We start from the raw sequence: 19,502 nt of genomic DNA, 5'->3' as shown, positions 1-19,502 counted from the left end.
GGATATTTTTGTCGTAAAACTAACAATAAATGAGATAATTCAATAAATATGCTCTATTTATATATAACTGTCACTATTTTCCGCTATAACTCGGAAAATATCGATGTCATGAAAAAATTGTAAAAATAGAAATGATAGAAAATTACATTTTCAACAATTTTGGTTGTTATACGTTTTGTCGAAAAGTTGAAAATGGCGGAGATATTGAGCAAAAACTGTTCTCGTTTAAAATCAGGATGGCGGCTAACGCAATGCCGGAATTCAGTGGAGATTTTAAATTTACACTACTATTGACCCCCTCTAAGGTTTAAAAAATAAAATTTGGGGCAGCTCCTAATGCAAGGTTAGGCCTGTTATTCGTCTAACCCTACTGGACTACTACCAACGTAAAATTATAGAGAAACCTTTAGTAACAAGTTTTACCAAGGGTGTACTTTTTATGCCAACCTATATTTAACTCAAGATATTACTTTTATTTTCAAAAATATCGGTAAAACCAAATTAACATTGGATAAAGGGGTGTATTTTTAACAATAAATAATTTTTGGAAAATTTTTAAACACGTAATAAATATGTTACAAGGGAATACGCATTAGGCGGACATTTTTTACCCACCCTTGGGCGTTTAAGGGTTAATATGCAATTATATCCTAATTTAAATATTGTGAACTATAAAGGTACTCTACTCTCGAACGAAATTCATATTTTTTGACATACCTCGAATAAAATTGATAAAATTTGATATAATATGATGGTTGCATCTTAGATTTTAGACCATGCAGATATTTTTATGAAGAATAACTATTCTTCGTAAAATTAATAATAAAAGATTTATGAATGAAAATGATCTTGGTATCCGTATTTTGAGAAAAATTTTCAAATATTTTTTTTATCTTTAGAAGGATGTACAAGTAATTGCATATTAGAACATAGTTTTTAACTCCAACAACTTTTTATAATAACACTTTTCAATATTGTGAAAAATAAAGATACTTTAATTTTGATCGAACTTCATATTTTTTGACATACCTCGTATAATATAGATTTGATATCTAATAAAAATAAATAAATACAAAATAAACAGTTTTCCTTGAAAATAGGGAACTGTAATTTAACATTACATTAACATAAATAAATAAAATTTGTTTATCTGACATTTCAATTTTTTGTTGACGTTTAGTTGCGTCAAACGAAAACAAAGTAGTGTTGACGTTTCTATGTCGGAAGAAAATGGACAATTTAAAGGAGGCTTGTGACGTCACAATGACGACTTTGAGGTCGGATATCTCGAAGATGGTTAGAGATAGCGAAATGCCGTTTTCAGATTTGGATTCAGAAGACAAAACTACATAGTAATCCATCGCTAGGTGGCCTCTAGATATTTCAGGAGCGGCAACGCAATAACACACACACTTTTGCGAATTTATAAACGAAATGTTTTCGTTGAATATTATTTTAATCGTATGCCAAAAAATATAATCAAAAGTTGTTTAGAGGTTATGTTTTTCAAAACTGACGGGTGATTTACTTGACATGTAAAGGGCTTATCGAAAAAATTATAAAGTTGTGCAAATAAGTATAACATCACAACAACATTCGAAACAACCAATAAACTGAGCTACACTCTGCCCAAGTTATATAATATATTTGATTTCAAGTGAATTCAGAAATTTTTTTTTTGTAATTTGGCAACAATGTCAACTTAGATCTTGAACGTAGATAATGATGTGCATCGGGATTTATACTGTACCAACTGTAATTTAGACTAAAATTAAAATAATAAATACAAAGTTGAAAGCATAGTAACAATGATTAAGATTTGTGCTTTACATTTGGATTTTTAAACTAAGGAAAAGCATTACATTCAAGCAAAAAAACCCAACTTTTGTAATCATGGGCAACAATGGTTTTAAAAAACGCTGCCTAGTACTTTCTGTTTTTCTCCAATTCACGTTCTAATCTCGAATTCAAGTGTTTTCGCTGAGACTACTTTCCTTTTACGAGAGAAAGGAAAATTTAATAAAACGAAGAAGGCGGCTGAAAATGAGTTTCCTAACTATGATTATGGCAATATTTGCACAAATTGAATATGCCTAGATGTCTATTCTTGAATGTCTGGACAAGAAGGACAGCGGCGTTCAGGGTTAACCAATTTGTGACAATATCTGATTTTTTATACACAGTATAATGATAAATATCCGATATAACCATAGATATATATGATATATATCTGATTTTTTATACACATAATAATTAAGACTGCATTGGAAATATGCCACATTCTCTTTAATGATATTCTTTATAATTCTAAGGAAAAGCTGTTATAAGATCTCTACATCTATAACAATCTATATATCTACTACATACTATTTAATCATCTACATACAGGGTGCGGAAAAAGGTAGATACAGTCGGAAAAATGAAAGAATACCCATGAACGAACATATAAAACACGCTGTATTTTCCTGTCACCTTGTCACAAAGAGAATTGTCCAGTGCAAGTACATGTAATAATAATTATTACATGTACTTGCTCTGGCCAATTTTTTGTGTGACACGGTGACAGGAAAATACAGTGTGTTTTATATGTTCGTTCATGGGTATTCTTTCATTTTTCCGACTGTAAGTATTTTTTTATCTAGCTTAATGCCTCGACAACTAATGGTCATTGGCATGGTACAGTTGATTTCGCAATCAGATTTGTGTATCAGATCAGTGTAATTTGTAGTGTGTGTGTTGAGCAAATGTCTTGTTACTTAGCAATGTCGACTTCATTGTCTTTACAAAGAGACGCTAATTGTATCAGAACGATTTGGTTTTTTGACAACGACATCCGATGTAGACGTCGAAACGTTAATAACATCATTTTTTAGTTAAATTGTGGCTTATTTCCCATTTAGAATAGTTAATTGTATCAGAACGTCTGCGGTCCATCCGGTGAGTACCGATCCCATAAGGATATAAAGTTTTTTGGGTTACTAATTTTAAAAAAATGAAAAAGTTACTACCCCTGATGAGATTCGAACTCACAACCCTTGGATTCAAAGGTGAGCTCCCTTACCACTTAGCCACAGACGAGGATTACATCAATATTCATAAAAGATATTCAAAAAAGTTATACATATGTAACTTTGAAATTTTACATTATATAATAAACTCTACTGTGTCTAAAGACAATTTTAGTAATTATTTCTGGCGAAGTTAGTTACATTTTGACAGACTAGACTCATATCCAATATTAATTGTAAAAAAAAACATAAATTGACATAAATCTTAGGCCAATCAACAATTATTTATTTACACCATAATACAATGTATTGAAAACAAATGAGAAAATTGTTCTAAAATGTGTCTAAGTTGAGTGAACGGAATTTAATAGTTTCACATGTGTCATTTCTGGAGGAGGAGATGTATTTTCACATGGAGCTAAGTGTGGGTTTGAGTAGCAGCATTAGTGTTGATTGAAGTGGTAGGATTGTAATTTGCTAAATTTCTACAATACAGTTTACAAAACAAGACAAACCCAATAAAAAGAACTACAACAAGAAATATTTTGTCAGCTGACAGAATAAAGTCCTAGGAATGTCTTGCATACCAAGAGGTTTCAAAAACTTACTGAAGAAGTAAAAAAATGTAGAGGGATTTCCCTTTTTATGTTTTCAAAAACTCCCGATTTAGCCATACTCAAGGGGAAAATTGACTCATAACAGGTACCTACGGTACCAAAAGGATTGAGCTCTGGTCGGACTATTTCCATGTTTTCGAGCCCTAGGTGACTTGGTATGCAGGTGTATCTCCCAAAAATGTTCGTACACTTCTTGCCGTCGCGAGTAGTACAGTTTTCTGCCTGGTCTTATAAAGATGGTCATTGAGACCCAGCTTTTTTATGCTTTCGAGGAGGGTCTTCGGAATGACTCCGGTAGTAGACAAAATAATCAGTATTATCTGGGTACTTTGCATTCTCCCAAAAACTTATTATATTATTATTAAAACTTATAATACGTAAAGACTTAACTGGTGGATTGTAAATTGTGTCGACATCGTCAGCAAAAGTTAACAGTACCTTCGCTCCATGGGCAGCGAAGCCATTTTGGGATTACAAAGCTATCCATAGTAAAGCTATCCATAGCTACTATTATTGGGCATTACTGGACAAATTTAAACAGGAACTCAGTAAGAAACAGGCCCAATATTCAGCGGAAAAAATGTTTCTACAATAAAATGAACACGAGAATTAGGGCAATTGCAAAAATTCATGAGTTGAGCTTCGAATTGCTTTTTCATCCGACTTATTCTCCTGATTTTGCCTCCTCGGATTATTATATTTTCAGTGATCTAAAGAGATGGCTCATATATCAAAAACTCAGCTCTAAAGAGGAGATAATTGACGAAACAAACGACTACTTTGCAAAGCCTCCAAAATCTTATTATTTGGAGGGCATAAAAAAATGGACAATCTCTAGAAATATTTAATTAAGCTAAATGGAGACTATATCGAGTATACTAAAGGAATTTTCTGGAAAGGAAAACATGTTTTTCATTTCAAAGGAGGTTACTTGTTGGAATCCTCTAGCAACTAAAAAGCATTTTCACAACTGGTAAAGAACTGAAGAAAAAATTTCTAAATTTTTTTGGGTTACATGTCAAAAATTTCTCATAATTATCATGCTCATTAAAAATTTTTTGGGTAATTTTGAGAAAAATTTTCACTACATATTGCTTTTCTTACTGCTTTGATTCTAATTTACAATATTATGTATCGAACATTGTATTTTTCGTAACCCTGTTGTTCATTTTATGCTATTTTGATTCTACGCAAAACATAAAATCGGCTAATACATGTCAGAAGATTAAAATTTAAAATTGAATAAGATCTTAAAAGAATCAACATTGAAAACCAAAAGGTATATTAGGCTTTGTGAATATGCTATTTTGTGAAGATGTGGTCTGGAAAATAATTTCATGATTAAATAGTCCCACAGAGAGAGAGAGAGCTGGATTTCACATCAGGTCCTGATTAAAATTGTTACCTTCCAATTTTCCATTAAGCATAATTGTAAAATTATTTATTCATACTGAAATTACAAACTAATCAGCAATAGTGGCTATATATTTTATTGGGATTACATTGTCTTTCTACGCCATATGAAACTGATAGCCCGTCGCCTCTGTGGCGCTGTTAGCTTTTTTCAGTTTCCATAGCATTTATAGGTACAGCAGCATTAACTGTTTAAAACATTCTGTATAAGCTACTAGTTTTAATTTCGTTGATATTTTAAACACTTTTCAAAATAATTTTTTTACTGTTATTCGTAACAGCCTTAATTTGTGTTTTGACACGCTCCCGCGATAAACTTATAAATAAAGTATTATTAATTTATTGTAGTATATCAATAGTCTTCTTCTTTCTTCTTCTTCTTGTACTAGGACTATGTCCTGTTTCTTCTGTTACAGTCTCTGCTGCGATCCGGAGCTCCAGCTCTCGTACCATCGTTTTTTGGGTCTTCCTATGGGTCGCTTGGTGTTGGGCTTTTGTGTTTTCGCCCAATGCGCCATACGTTCATGGTCCATCCGATCTACGTGGTCTCTCCACATGCGTCGTCGTGCTCTTGTTCATCTCACTACGTCTTGAACGCCTAGCTCTCTCAATGTGTATTCGTTTCGTATTCTATCTCTGAGTGTGATACCTCTTATGGATCTTAGGGTTTTCATCTCTGTTGTTCTCATTTTTTGTTTGGTCTTTGTTGTCTCGGCCCTTGTCTCAACTGTGTGTGTCAATACGGGTATAACATAAGTCTTGTAAATGCGGACTTTGCTTTTGGTGCTCATATATTTATTCCGCCAGATTATATCCCTCAGGAAACCTGATATTCTCGCTGATTTCGTTGCCTGCCGTTTTGTTTCTTGCCACAGATGCTTGTCGCTAAATATTTCCACACACACACCCAAGTATCTACAATCGATTACCTGTTCGATTATATGGCCATCCACTACTAATTTACATCTAATTGGGTTCTTGGATATTACCATCGATTGGGTTTTCTCTGTGGATAATATCAGGTTATACTTTTTGGCGGTTATTTTAAATTTTTGTAGTAGGCGTTGTAACTCATCTTCGTTTTCGTCTATTAAGATTGCATCATCTATCATCTGCGTAGCAAAGTATTCTCATGGTTCGGTTACCTATTTTTTATCCCTGATTCATTTTGTTAACACTACCTATAACTTCATCCATTATTAAATTAAGTATGCATGGACTGAGGCTGTCCCCTTGTGTAATGCCGACATTGATTTTTATTTCTTCCGTGAGCCCGTGTGTGATTTTTATTCGTGTTTTGTTGGATATATTGTGCTATCTATATATTAATTGATCAACTGAACATACATTATATTGATCTATATCAATAGTATATCCCTAAAATCACTATTACTAAAGTAAACGTAGCAGAAGTATATAATTTTTTTTTTTTTTTAATAAGAGAGCGTTAAAGTATTACGTAACGGAATTTGTTTTACCCCCTTCACCCCGCATCATAACGTTTTTCTGTACCAGTTCCCTTGTAAAACCCATATTTACCTAAAAGTAATAATTATGTTGCGAAAAGTACCGAAAAGTTGGTAAAATAACTTTTGGTTAGCAAGCTTGGCACTGTCCCTTTTTATCTTTAAACATTTTTCTTTTTTAAATTCTTGATGTAATTTTTTTTATGAATATTATCTTTCACGTAGGCAGGTCACGGCCCAAGACCAGGATTCAGGATTCATGGATTCAGGACAGAATGAAGACCAAAATATGAAGCCTACCGAAGCAGAGGTCGTCTACCAAGTGTTGGACTGGTGATCTAAAACGTGGTCATAGGAATTGTATGCAAGAGGCAAAATATCGAAATAGATGGAAAATTATGAGGGAGATCTATGTCCAGCAGTGGACAAGCGAAGATTTAATGATGATTATCTTTCACTATACCACTGTTTCTTGCTTCAATAAGGACGTTTAGCTTAGTTTTCTTGATATGAGTTTCTTAAGTCAATATGTTTGGAAAATTAATCATGTCCGAAACAATCGAAGTCGTGTATGGTTTTTTAGAGAAGATGCCATATAATAACGATAAAGAAATACTAAAACATTATTTACAGAAACAGCGGCCCATAAAGCTAACCTTAATAAATTAACCCATAACTCATTAACTTAAAAATGTTCATCAGGTTTGAAAAATTTTGGTAGGTTTTCTACCCATTGTAGAAGATACCATATAATATCGATAAAGAAATAATAAAGTATTATTTACAGAAAGAGTAGCCACTAAAGACAACTAATTACTCATGGAGTAAAAAGTCTTTATAATCATCAAATTTTAATCAAGGTTGAAAAATTTCGGTAGGTTTTCTACCCATTGTCCCCAAATTTCACAATATGCTTAAATTGTGTGATGATAGTTAACAGAAGTCATATTAAATAAAATAAAAATGTATACCATTTTTATTCAGTTACAATGCGAAGGCAAAACTGTCTTATTTTTTACTTAGAACTAGGTGTCTGCGCAACTGAAAGTCAAAGTTTTCAACATAATAGAAACATTAAAAATATTGAAAAATATTAAAAATATTTCTAAAAGACATTTAATTGAAAACTTATTGGACCATTTTCTGGTAAAATCTCCATGGCTTCTAAAAATTGCAAGCCAGATGGATGCTGAAGCGAAGAAGACAAGAGGGAATTCAAAAACTTAAAATTCACGACCCCGTCCATTCAGCTGGTAAATTCCAACGGAAAATGGACCTAGTTACTCAAAGGGTTATTTTTCTAAGTAAAAAATAAGACAGTTTTGCCTTCGCATTGCAACTGAATAAAAATGGTAAACATTTTTTTTTTTCAATTAAATATCTTTTAGGAATATTTAATATTTTTCAATATTTTTAATATTTCTATTAGGTTGAAAACTTTGAATTTCAGTTGCCAGATGTCGCTAGACACTTACTCTATAAACGTCAGTTGCAGTGCGAGGATAATCTCTCGGAGTTTCGTCACTTGGGGCAAAAAGCAGCAAACCTACGTCTCTCTGATGATGACTCCAAATAGAGTCGAAAATAGTCGATTTAGAGTGCTGGTTTGCGCCTTCTGTTCTACGTGAAAAATAAGACAGTTTTACTTTCGCATTGCAACTGAATAAAAACGGTATACATTTTTATTTTATTTTATATTAGTTTTACTCCTTTGAGTAACTAGGTGCATTTTCCGTTGGAATTTACCAGCTGAACAGACGGGGTCGTGAATTGTAAGTTTTTGAATTCCCTCTTGTCTTCTTCTCTTCAGCATCCATCTGGCTTCCAAATTTTAGAAGCCATGGAGGTGTTACCAGGAAAATGGTCCAATAAGTTTTCCATTAAATATCTTTTAGGAATATTTTTAATATTTTTCAATATTTTTAATATTTCTATTAGGTTAAAAATTTTGAATTTCTAGAAGTCATATTGTTGGTCATCAAACCTATCTATTTATTACGGTCTGTAGCCATTCTCCTTCACTACCGAATTTCAAGGAGATTTCCTGCGTCCACTTCCGAAAAGAAGAAGTAAAAGTAAAAAAGGAAATTCACAATACTATAACAAATCCATTTGCAATAGAAGCTAGTGAAAACTATACTTAACAAGAAATAATATAATAATAATATCGTATGGCATTTTTGCCGGGGAGATCCTTTCGGACAGTTCCGGCGCCATTTACATCTTTAACCCTGTTTTAAGTAACTAGTGCCGATGTACACTAGTCCAGGGGGACCGACGGCTTAACGTGCTCTCCGAGGCACGGTGAGACGGCTCGTGTCATTATTGGAAATGAAAATCGTGTGTCTTTGGCAGGGCTCGAACCCACGTGCACTGGAGTATGAGGCCAGCGAATATGCCGTTACTCCACGGCCGCTCACACTTAACAAGAAATAGGAAACAAAGAAAAATTCAATAGGAAAGAAGTATATGAGGGAAATAACAGGCAAGACTATATGGGACAAATTGAGAAGTGAAGATATTTTTATAAAATAGCATTGGTCAAGATCAGTATTGGCAAATATCAAAAAGAAACAAATGGATTGGTTCGGTTACGGTATCAGGAAGAGATTTTTGATTTCGTATGCAGTTTTAAGACTTGATATTAATTAATGGAAATCGTATTGTCATATAATCATTTATAACCGAGTAACCGCGTAATCAGTTATAACCGCGGTTCGGTTTGAATGTTCTTACACAAAGATGCCTAGACGTTAATCAAGAAGTACATGCATGTTTTATCGATTTTGAAAAAGCGTTTGACAGAGTTCGCCACTATAAGCTAAGAGACGTTCTTGAAAGAAAAGACATAGACAATAAAGATCTGCGAATAATTCTCAATTTATATTGGAATCAGAAAGCTAGCATCAAAATAGATAATGAGACATCACAAGCAATAGAAATACGTAGACGAGTACGACAGGGATGCATTTTGCCACCACTGCAATTTAATGTATATAGTGAAAGCATCTGTCAGGAAGCCCTTTTGCAAGCAAACGAAGGAACCGTAATCAATGAAGAGGCTGTAAATAATATTCGATACGCGGACGATACTGTACTAGTTGCAAGAACAGTACAAGAATTACAACGATTACTTACAAACATAAATATTGCTTGAAACAATTATGGCATAAACATCAATAGGTATCAAAAACACCAAGTATATGGTCTTCAGTAAAAACATGACACAACCAGCACATATTAGTATAAACGGCATTCAAATTGAAAAAGTATCAAGTTACTTGAGAACTTTAATACACGAAACTGGAGACCAAAACAATGAAATAAAAAGACGTATCGAAATTTCCAGGGCCACCTTCATAAAGATGAGAGAATTCTTATGAAACAGACATATAAGCATCCCTCTACGATTAAGAATGCTAAGAGGCTACGTATTTAACACACTTGTATACGGTGTGCATCTAAACATTCCGTATATGTAATTGGACCATAGGAGTTTTCTATTGGTTCGTTGCAGCACGCGGTAATATTTTAACCAATAGGCGGCGAGGTTCCAGATGCATATACGGAATGTTAGTCGGTCCCAAATTCATATACGGAATGTTAAATATCGTACACCTAAAAAGATAAGTTTTTTTAGAGTCTTTTAAAAGGAGATTGATTTTAAAATACTTGTTACTGTATTATTAAATAAAAATAAAACAATTATAGTATTTCGAATGTTATTTGGTGCGAAATTCATATCCGGTATGTTAATTATTCGTAGACCAAAATAAATATATAAACCAGAATAAATAACAACTATAAACTTCAACAGAATTGAATTGAATAGCTGAAACAGATCTAAACTACTTAACAACAAGTGCAAGGCATTAAAAATTCTGAGAAAGCGAAATCTTAGTCAAATAAAGAAATATGTCTCTCAAATCTATACCATCCCAGTTATGAATTTCGCACCAAATAGGTACCTAATCATTGTTTTATTTTTCTTTAATAATACATCAATAAAATAGGTATTCTAAAATCAGTCTCCTTTAACTGAGTAATAAAAAGTCCCATTTTTGGTCTACGAATAATTAACATTCCGCATATGAATTTCGCACGAAATAACATTCGAAATACTATAATTGTTTTATTTTTATTTAATAATACAGTAACAAGTATTTTAAAATCAATCTCCTTTTAAAAGACTCTAAAAAAACTTATCTTTTTCGGTGTACGATATTTAACATTCCGTATATGAATTTGGGACCGACTAACATTCCGTATATGCATCTGGAACCTCGCCGCCTTTTGGTTAAAATATTACCGCGTGCTGCAACGAACCAATAGAAAACTCCTATGGTCCAAATACATATACGGAATGTTTAGATGCATACGGTGTAGAGGCCTGGACTCAAACAGAACAACATAAAAAATATTGAAAGTTTCGAGATGTGGTGCTACCGTCGAATGCTGAAGATAAGTTAGGTTGAAAGAATCACAAACCTTGAAGTATTACGAAGGATAGGAAAAGACCCAGAAATTTTGTTAACGATAAAACGAAGAAAACTCGAATATCTGGCTCACCTGATGAGAGGACGTAAATACGCATTACTTCAAAATATAATGCAAGGAAAAATAGAAGGAACACGAAATCCAGGCCTTAGAAGAATGTCATGGTTGCGGATTTTGAGAGAGTGGTTTGGCTGCACCACTAATGAACTTTTTAGGTCAGCTGTAAACAAGGTCAGGATAGCCTTGATGATTTCCAATCTCCGATAAGAGTGGCACAAGAAGAAGAAGAACCGCGTAAAATAATTGATTTGTTTTCGGATCAAATGGACTTATCGATATGAAGGTCCAATTTAAATGTCTGTTACTTTGCGTCACTTATTATTTTTCATTTTTATGTAATATAATTAATGATTTTTATGATTTATTTTTATTACAGATTCTGTAAATTGAAGGTCAATATTGTCACTTTAAAGGTAAGTCTACTAAAAATACATTTTTTAACTTTTTTTAAATAGTTCATCGTTTGGGTTTTATTCCATACATTTTCATTAATCAACTATCATATCTTCCATCTGTCTTCTACTTTCAGTATATTTATGCGCATATCATTTTTGTCCGCTTTTCTGGATTTCTTCGTTTTCTATTTCGCTAATATCGTACTTATTGAACATATCTAGGAAAACTTTATAATGCTGAAAGGAGATTATAAAACACTATATTATGCAACGAGCTTTTAATGATGGTCATTATGAAGCGAGTATGAGGGATACTGTTTGGTATAGAGTACGAGCTTCATAATGATAATTAAATGCAAGTTGTATACACTATTTTTCCGTACAACAGTCCACGACTCAACTCCGTACAACAGTATAGGAAAAATATAACATCGTAGTAACCTGATTTTTATGGGTATCGACAAATCACGACATTTGAATAACTTAGCCATTTTTTGAAATGCAGATCTTACTTTTTCTATTCTACATTTGATTTCTATGGAATGGTCCCAATTTTCATTGATGTTCGTACCAAGGTAGGTGTATGTTTTTACTCTTTCTATTTGTTGACCGTTCACACTGATTCGTCCAAATTGCTGTTCCTTCTTAGAGATCATCATACATTTCGTTTTCTTAGTGTTTAGTGAAAGTGGTCTCTGACTGATTTCTACGATTCTGTTCATTAACTTCTGGAGGGCTTCAGAATTGTCAGCGAATACCACCGTGTCTTCTGCGTATCTTATGTTATTGATACATTCTCTGTTAATTCGAATGCCGGCTTCAACATCATCAACTGCTTCTTGAAAGATCTCTTCAGAGTAGATGTTAAACAGCAGTGGTGATAATATATATCCCTGAAGGACCCTACATTTGATTTTGATATCGTCGGATTCTCCTGCTTCTGTCCGGATAGATGATGTTTGATTCCAGTACAGATTTCTGATAATCCTTAAATTTATTCCAATATTGGTTAATATATTTATCAGCTTGTCGTGCTTTACTGTATCGAACGCTTTATGGTAATCAATGAAACATGCATAAATATCGCAATTTACGTCTCTGCATCGTTAAAATCGCACTTGTATACTAAATAGAGCCTCTCTTATATCCACTGCATTCCGAAAACCAAACTGTATACGGCTGATTTTTTTCTTCTCACAATCTATAATATCCTTGAATGTATGATTTTTAGAAGTAATTTTTAAATATGGCTCATTAAGCTGACGGTTTGGAAATCACTGCAGGATACGGATTTTGTTTTCTTTGGTAAAGCAATATACGTCGACTTTAGCCATGTTCTTGGTATTACTCCCCTTAAATATATGTCATTAAATATTTTGGTTAAACGTTGAGTACCGTCGGTGTTAAATATGTAGTTTTAGGAATTCAGCATATGCATTGTCAGGTCCAGGATCTTTGCCATCTTTTAGTTGTGATATTGCTCTTTCCACTTCATCTGATATGATTGGTAAGTGGTCACCACATAATATGTAGGATGGAGGTTGTTCGGATCTAGTATCATCAAAGAGTGTATGTATTTTGTCCATATGCAGATTTCTTGATTTCTGTCTGTGATGATATTCCCCTGTTGGTCTCGCAATTTGCTAGCTGTGTTGGATTTCTGAAGACCAGCTTCTTGTTTCACCTTTTTATGCATGTTAAACATATCAGGTTTTTGTTCTACAACTCTATCTCTTCACACTGTGATTTTAACCAATTTTCTTTGGCCTTTTGTATTTTAGTTTTTATTTGTCTCTGAATCATGTTGTACATTATTTTGTTGTTCTTTGATTTTCTTCTTTCTTCCATAAGTTGTAATATATTGTCATTCATCCAACTTTTTCTCATCTCTTTCTTTTCTCTTAGATGTTCTTCTCTGATATTGTTAAAGACTTTACCTATATGTTGGAGTGATTCCTCGGCTTTATATGTTTGCTCCATATTACTTATCTTCCCTGAAAGAATCTGTGTGACTGTCTCTTTTGTTTTCTTATCTTTTAGTACATATTCTCGTATAGTACTTTTTGTTGCTATTTTCTTTTGCAACTTTCTTGACTCTAAACCTAAATTTACCAACAACAGAAACATGATCTGATGATACGTCAGCACCGGGGTAACCCTTAACTGATAGGCATCCATTACGGAATCTCTTGTTCACCAATATGTAGTCAATTTGATTCCGTATTACGTTTCCTTGTTGATCTTGAGGAGAGACCCATGTTTACATGCGTCTTGGTGGTAGTTTGAAGAATGCATTTAGTATTTCTTTATTCTTCCTCTACAAACAGTTCTAATCTATCTCCCCTTTCATTTATCTGTCCTAGACCAAAATCACCTATGAATTCACCGTTTCTCCATTTACCAATTTTCGTATTGAAGTCACCCAGAATAATAGTTATATTATCTTCTTTTTTAAGTCGTTTAAGTGACTTTATCAACAACTCCTTGGTTAAATTAAATCAAAATTTTAAAAAGATAAAACAAAAACTTAAAGTTATCTTGTATTGCTCGTTTTAATAAACTTCTAAACAATATCGATTAGGGAGGCTTAATCTTCAAACCTTTTTTGCCAAATAATGTAAATGTACTGTGATAAAGTAAAAACGTTACCGGGAAACAATTCTCTCGGCTCATTTTCCTGTTTTATGGCACTCGATCGCAAGATACCAGCGTCGAAAACAGAGCGGCTTGCGTAAGGTCATTGGAAAGCGCGATAACTTGACATAGGTCGAGGTCGACATCTAATGCTCCATAACTTAAGGCTTTCGAAATGTCTCTAATAATCTTTAGGGTGTAAATAATTGACGCTGCTTTCCGATTATAGACTCGGCAATGGATGGTTGGTCTGGTATCGTTATAAGTATATTACGTTTTATTACTGATGATTTTCCGTTTTTCGGCGATGTCAAGGGTAAATGTTCTGGATGTTCTAGAAAGGGACCAAATAAATAACCGATATTAGATTGTTCGAGAAATGCTTTTATGTGTCGAACTGTCGCGTATATTAACGTGACCTATTACACAAATATTTTATAGCCACATATCTAGTCTTTATGCAAGCCTTGCAAACTTGATATAGGAATATAACAACTGAACAGTTAAAAGAATTTATTAATAAAATCTACGACATTTTTGAATCCGAGAAATCTACAGGGCATACTAATCAATGAGTCTAGTTCAATATAGAATTTTTACTGGAGATGCAAGACCAATTCGGCAAGTCCCCGGAGATTATTTGCTGGACAAAAAGAAGTTAAAACATAATACAAGACAAAATAAATTCCGATATCATCGAAGAAGCTTTGTGCCCCTGGTGTTCACCAGTAGTTTTTGTAATTAAGGAAGACGGGTCTACTCGCTCTTCTGTAGATTACAGAAAATTTAACCAAGTTATACAAAAAGACAGTTATCTATTTTCATGAATAAATGATACGCTAAACACATTATTGGGCGCTAAATTATTTTCGATCGAAGATTTAAACAGCAGCTACCGGCAAGTAAAAGTACATCCTGATAATCGAGACAAAACAGTCTCCACAGGTTTCAGGTTCTACCATTTGGTCTTTTACCGTCTGGTGGAGATGGTTTTAAGAGGACTAACCTGAAAAACATGTCAAGTATGTATATCTTGATTATATAATGATTCCGTCCGAAACTTTAATGAGCATCTGACAAAGTTAAGGCTCCAGTGGTTTTTATATGCATTAATTTTTTTCGAAACCCGAGAAAACTAATAATTTTTTTAAAAAATTTAAACGCAAAATGAAAGATAACATTGTTACCGAGGGCGGAAAGTCACTTATGAATAAAGCCGAATAAACAAAAAGTTTTGTGAATGAGATATTATAATTAAAAATCACACTAAATTATCTCCTTATTTTCACCCCTATAACTTATTAAAATAAATACCGGGTGTCCACTTATATTTTCCCCCATTTTAACTGCCTATAACTTCTAAACGGCTTAAGATAGAAATATGCGGTTTTCGCTGAAATGTTTTATTTCAGTAAAAGTTTTGTCTGAAAGGATTGAATTTTTTATATCGCTTTCAAATACGAAAATAAAAATGGCGAATTTTTGAAAAAAACGTTGTTGACTTTTTTTAATGGAACACCCAGTATATTTTTTTGTAAATTGAAAGAAATGTCATTCACCTAACCAGCGATATAAAGTTTTTTAAAATCGGTTGTCAAATCACTAAATAATTAATTTTTAAAATGAGAGGTGCAACGTGGATATCACATACCTAAATACCATAACGAAGGTAATTGATATTATGTTATGTGATTTCCACATTGCATCTCTCATTTTAAAAATTAATTGCTCAGTCATTTGACCACCGATTTTAAAAAAATTTATATCGCTGGATAGGTAAATGACCGTTGTTTTTTTTCAAGTTACGAAAAAATATACTGAGTGTTTTAATAAAAAAAGTCAACAACGTTTTTTTTAAATCCGCCATTTTTTATTTAAAAGCGATATAAAAAATGGTCATTTACCTAAAAACTTGAAAAAACGGTCATTTACCTATCCAGCAATACAATCATTTTTAAAATCGGTTGTCAAATGACTAAGCAATTAATTTTTAAAATGAGAGATGCAATGTGGAAATCACAACATAATATCAATTTGCTTAGTTATGTTATTTAGATATGTAATATCCACGTTGCACCTCTCATTTTAAAAATTAATTACTCAGTGATTTGACAACCGATTTTGAAAAACTTTACATCGCTGGATAGGTGAATGAATTTTCTTTCAATTTACAAAAAATATACTGGGTGTTCCATTAAAATGAAGTCAACAACGTTTTTTTCAAAAATCCGCCATTTTTATTTTCGTATTTAAAAGCGATATAAAAAATTCAATCCATTCAGACAAAACTTTTATTAAAATAAAATATTTCAGCGAAAACCGCATATTTCTATCTTGAGCCGTTTAGAAGTTATAGGCAGTTAAAATGGGGGAAAATATAAGTGGACACCCGGTATTATAATATATGTTTTAAGGAACTTTTGCCCCTCAGAAATAACGTATTTTTTATTCTGAGTTAATATTTTCAGAAGGTCGGTCTAGACAGACGGTCTAGTTAGCTGAGGCGCAGTTGATCGACAAGTTTAATGGATTTGCGATTTGCGATTTGCGATCGCTGGTTCGAGCCTCAGCTAGGTCATGAAATTAATAAAAGGCCAACGCTGTAGTATAAAACTGAATAGAGTTTGGGTCTAGAATTAACTAGCGTCTGATCGGCCTATGGAGGAGCGGTACGGCAAGGGATAAGGGCTTGCGGCTTGGTGATACTCTTCCATAGATCCCTACCGAAGGGCGTTAATGCCTAAGAACGATGTATATATATTTTCTTTCAAAAATACTTATTAGTTTTCTCAAGATTCGAAAAAAATAATCTGGATCTTCAATTCTGACTACAAAATTGAAACTGATTATCAATATTTCTGCTTCCTCACGTATCTGCCCATTTAATTTGTTATTTTCATCTCAGATACATCTAATTTGATTAAAACCTTTCAGCTGTATAATTTTAGAACTATGTACAGTCTTAAATTTAGATCGTATATATTTGAAGATCTGTGGCAGACCAAATTTTCTTGCCAGGGCTATATATATAATCCACAAAGAATAATATATATTCACGTCTAGCATAGCACTACAATCTTAACCTATTTTCTCTAAGCACCTTTAGCATCAATCGGTGCCACTCCTAGACTTCCCCTAATATAATGAATTTTTAATTTAATCCTTTTTGGTTACTCAACTCATTAACCTAAGGATTCTTATTTCCACCACATGCATTCGTTGTTTCTCTTTCATTTTAACTATTTTATATAATTGTTTTCCCTTTAGAATAAACTTTTTCTGTCACAAATCACACCACTCGTTTCTTCCACTTCATATCTAACCCTAATTCTACTGCATGCATTTCCATCTATTTCCCCACTACTCTGCAATACGTAATACTGATCCTAGGGACTTAAAACTATTACTTTTCACAATAATTTCACCATCCAAGGATATCATTTTATTTATAGTAACTCCATCCTTAAACAAACATTCCAATTACTGTTTCTGTACCACCCAGTTTTAAGTCTGTTTCCTCAAGAGCTTCTCTTCACTGTTTCAGTTTTTGTTCTAAGTAGCTTTCACTATTTCCTACTAACACTACATCTTGTTTCTTTAGTCCTGTATTTTTCCAATATAATGAAAATTGCATCTTTTTTGATCTGCTTTGCATAAAGCTAAACTGATTATCAGATATTTCGTTTCCTTCACGTGTTTGTCTATCAATTAGTCTTCCCTATTCACATTCATATTCACGTGTTCGTCTCCCGTACAATCATGGGGTGACTGAATAGTTGTATGGTCCTGTAGTTTGTACATTGTTGTACTTCTTCCCTGTTTTTGTAAACAGGTAGGTATGTACATACTAATATATTAAATTAATCAGTGTGATGGCGAATCAACATAGAATGTTACATTTACATCGACGTATCTGAATATTCTAATTTCGAACGTGGGTTTTATAGACCTGGATCCCGCGTAAGAAAGAAAAGTTGATTAATAGCAAGCTGAAAATTTGTTAATAGCTTAACGGTGTCTAGTCGGACAAACTTTGACGCACGGGAACACTGGAACAGGGGAAGTTTTAATTGTGGAGCATGATAAACGTGTCTTCCTGACAAGTTTATGATTGTGAAAAATAGCAAGTTGTTTTTAAGTTTATTCGATAGCCAACGTTATGTAATATATGCGAAAATGTTTGTCCGACAAAAATGTTGGGCATTTTAATGAGTCCGACACGTAGAACATGTCACATCACAGGAATTATGTTGGTGATGAATAGCAGTCTGCTTTTTGCATGAGAGTTTAATGAAAGGTTAAAAAAGCAATTGGAAGTTCTGTCCGACAAAATTAATGGGAAGTTTTCGTAGTCGGACATTCTAAACAGGTAAGATATAGACAAAAATGCTGGTGATAAATAGCTTTCCGACAAAAAAGAAATTTAATTAAGTAAATTATTCCTTACCAAGAATGACTGTTGTCGGAAAAAAATAAGGGATAGATTTTGTAGTCGGACAATTTAAAAAAATAATTTTTGAAATTTCCATAAGGGGTAATTATTCTATGTCAAAAGTACCTGCAATCAATTATTATCGATATCTTTCGATTTATCTCAACATTATTTAGATATCTCACTGTAATACATTTATAGTAGATCAGGCAAATTATATTATGGATTGAGTGGTCTAGCTACCTTTGTCTGCCACATGCGCGGGATCGCTTGGTTAAAAGAGATAGATAGACCACCTATCGACTTTTTGCACTGTATTCCCTGTCTACCCTTATGTCTATGAATACATTTCCATTTAAGAAAAACTCTCACTTTTGACAATAATTCATAATAAATTGCAATCGTAACTTCAAATTTAAACTAATCGATTTATTTTGGCAGCAAATTATTTCTTGCCATGTGACATATTAATTACATTATTATTTCATTTGTAAAAAGTTGAGAAAAATTACGTTATACAATTTTAGTAATAATTTATTTAGGTACCCTTTTTCAATAAAGCAAAGCATTATAGCACGAATAATGATATTCAATAGAACTTTCACAATTATCTGGAAACTAAACCTCATTGAATTGATGACCAAGTATTTTACTAACTTTGTAAAATGTTCGATAATTACTCAAAAATGTTCCGTTGAATGGTTTCACTTTTGATTTGGCGACTTAAAATTTAAACTGTTGACACTCAAAAATAGACACAAAAACACTCCATAGTTAATATAAATTTTAATTTCCAACACACGTGGCAAACAGAAACTCAGAGACCATGTACTTTCAAATATGTACTACTTTGTATAGCACAAAGTGTCACACTGACAAATGCAGCCTTCTAATACATACTTCTAAGCATAATGTGTCATATTTACGTCTATTCTTATAAGCACCGAAGTTTTAGACTCTTCACATTTTTCAATGTCGTT

The 19,502-nt window shown here is 33.0% G+C and overlaps 3 protein-coding genes across 4 annotated transcripts in view; 2 read left to right on the top strand and 1 right to left on the bottom strand.

The window, feature by feature from the left end:
- Positions 1-19,502, top strand: part of LOC114340427 (uncharacterized) — a 643,253-nt gene that overhangs the window by 92,359 nt on the left and 531,392 nt on the right. For both annotated transcript variants that reach the window (XM_028291178.2, XM_028291164.2), the window contains exon 2: positions 11,438-11,474. The gene's annotated coding sequence lies outside the window, so the exon portion shown is untranslated. The remainder of the gene's footprint in view (positions 1-11,437; positions 11,475-19,502) is intronic.
- Positions 1-19,502, top strand: part of LOC114331213 (G-protein coupled receptor Mth2-like) — a 680,964-nt gene that overhangs the window by 495,927 nt on the left and 165,535 nt on the right. The window lies entirely within an intron of this gene.
- The window catches only part of LOC126888708 (uncharacterized), a 66,979-nt gene that overhangs the window by 32,682 nt on the left and 14,795 nt on the right, over positions 1-19,502 (bottom strand). The gene's annotated exons all lie outside the window — the stretch shown is intronic.

The sequence above is a fragment of the Diabrotica virgifera genome, chromosome 7 (assembly GCF_917563875.1).
Source record: "Diabrotica virgifera virgifera chromosome 7, PGI_DIABVI_V3a".
NCBI lineage: Eukaryota > Metazoa > Arthropoda > Insecta > Coleoptera > Chrysomelidae > Diabrotica > Diabrotica virgifera.
Note: the sequence above shows the minus strand (reverse complement) of the source record. Positions and strands in the feature narration are given on the sequence as shown.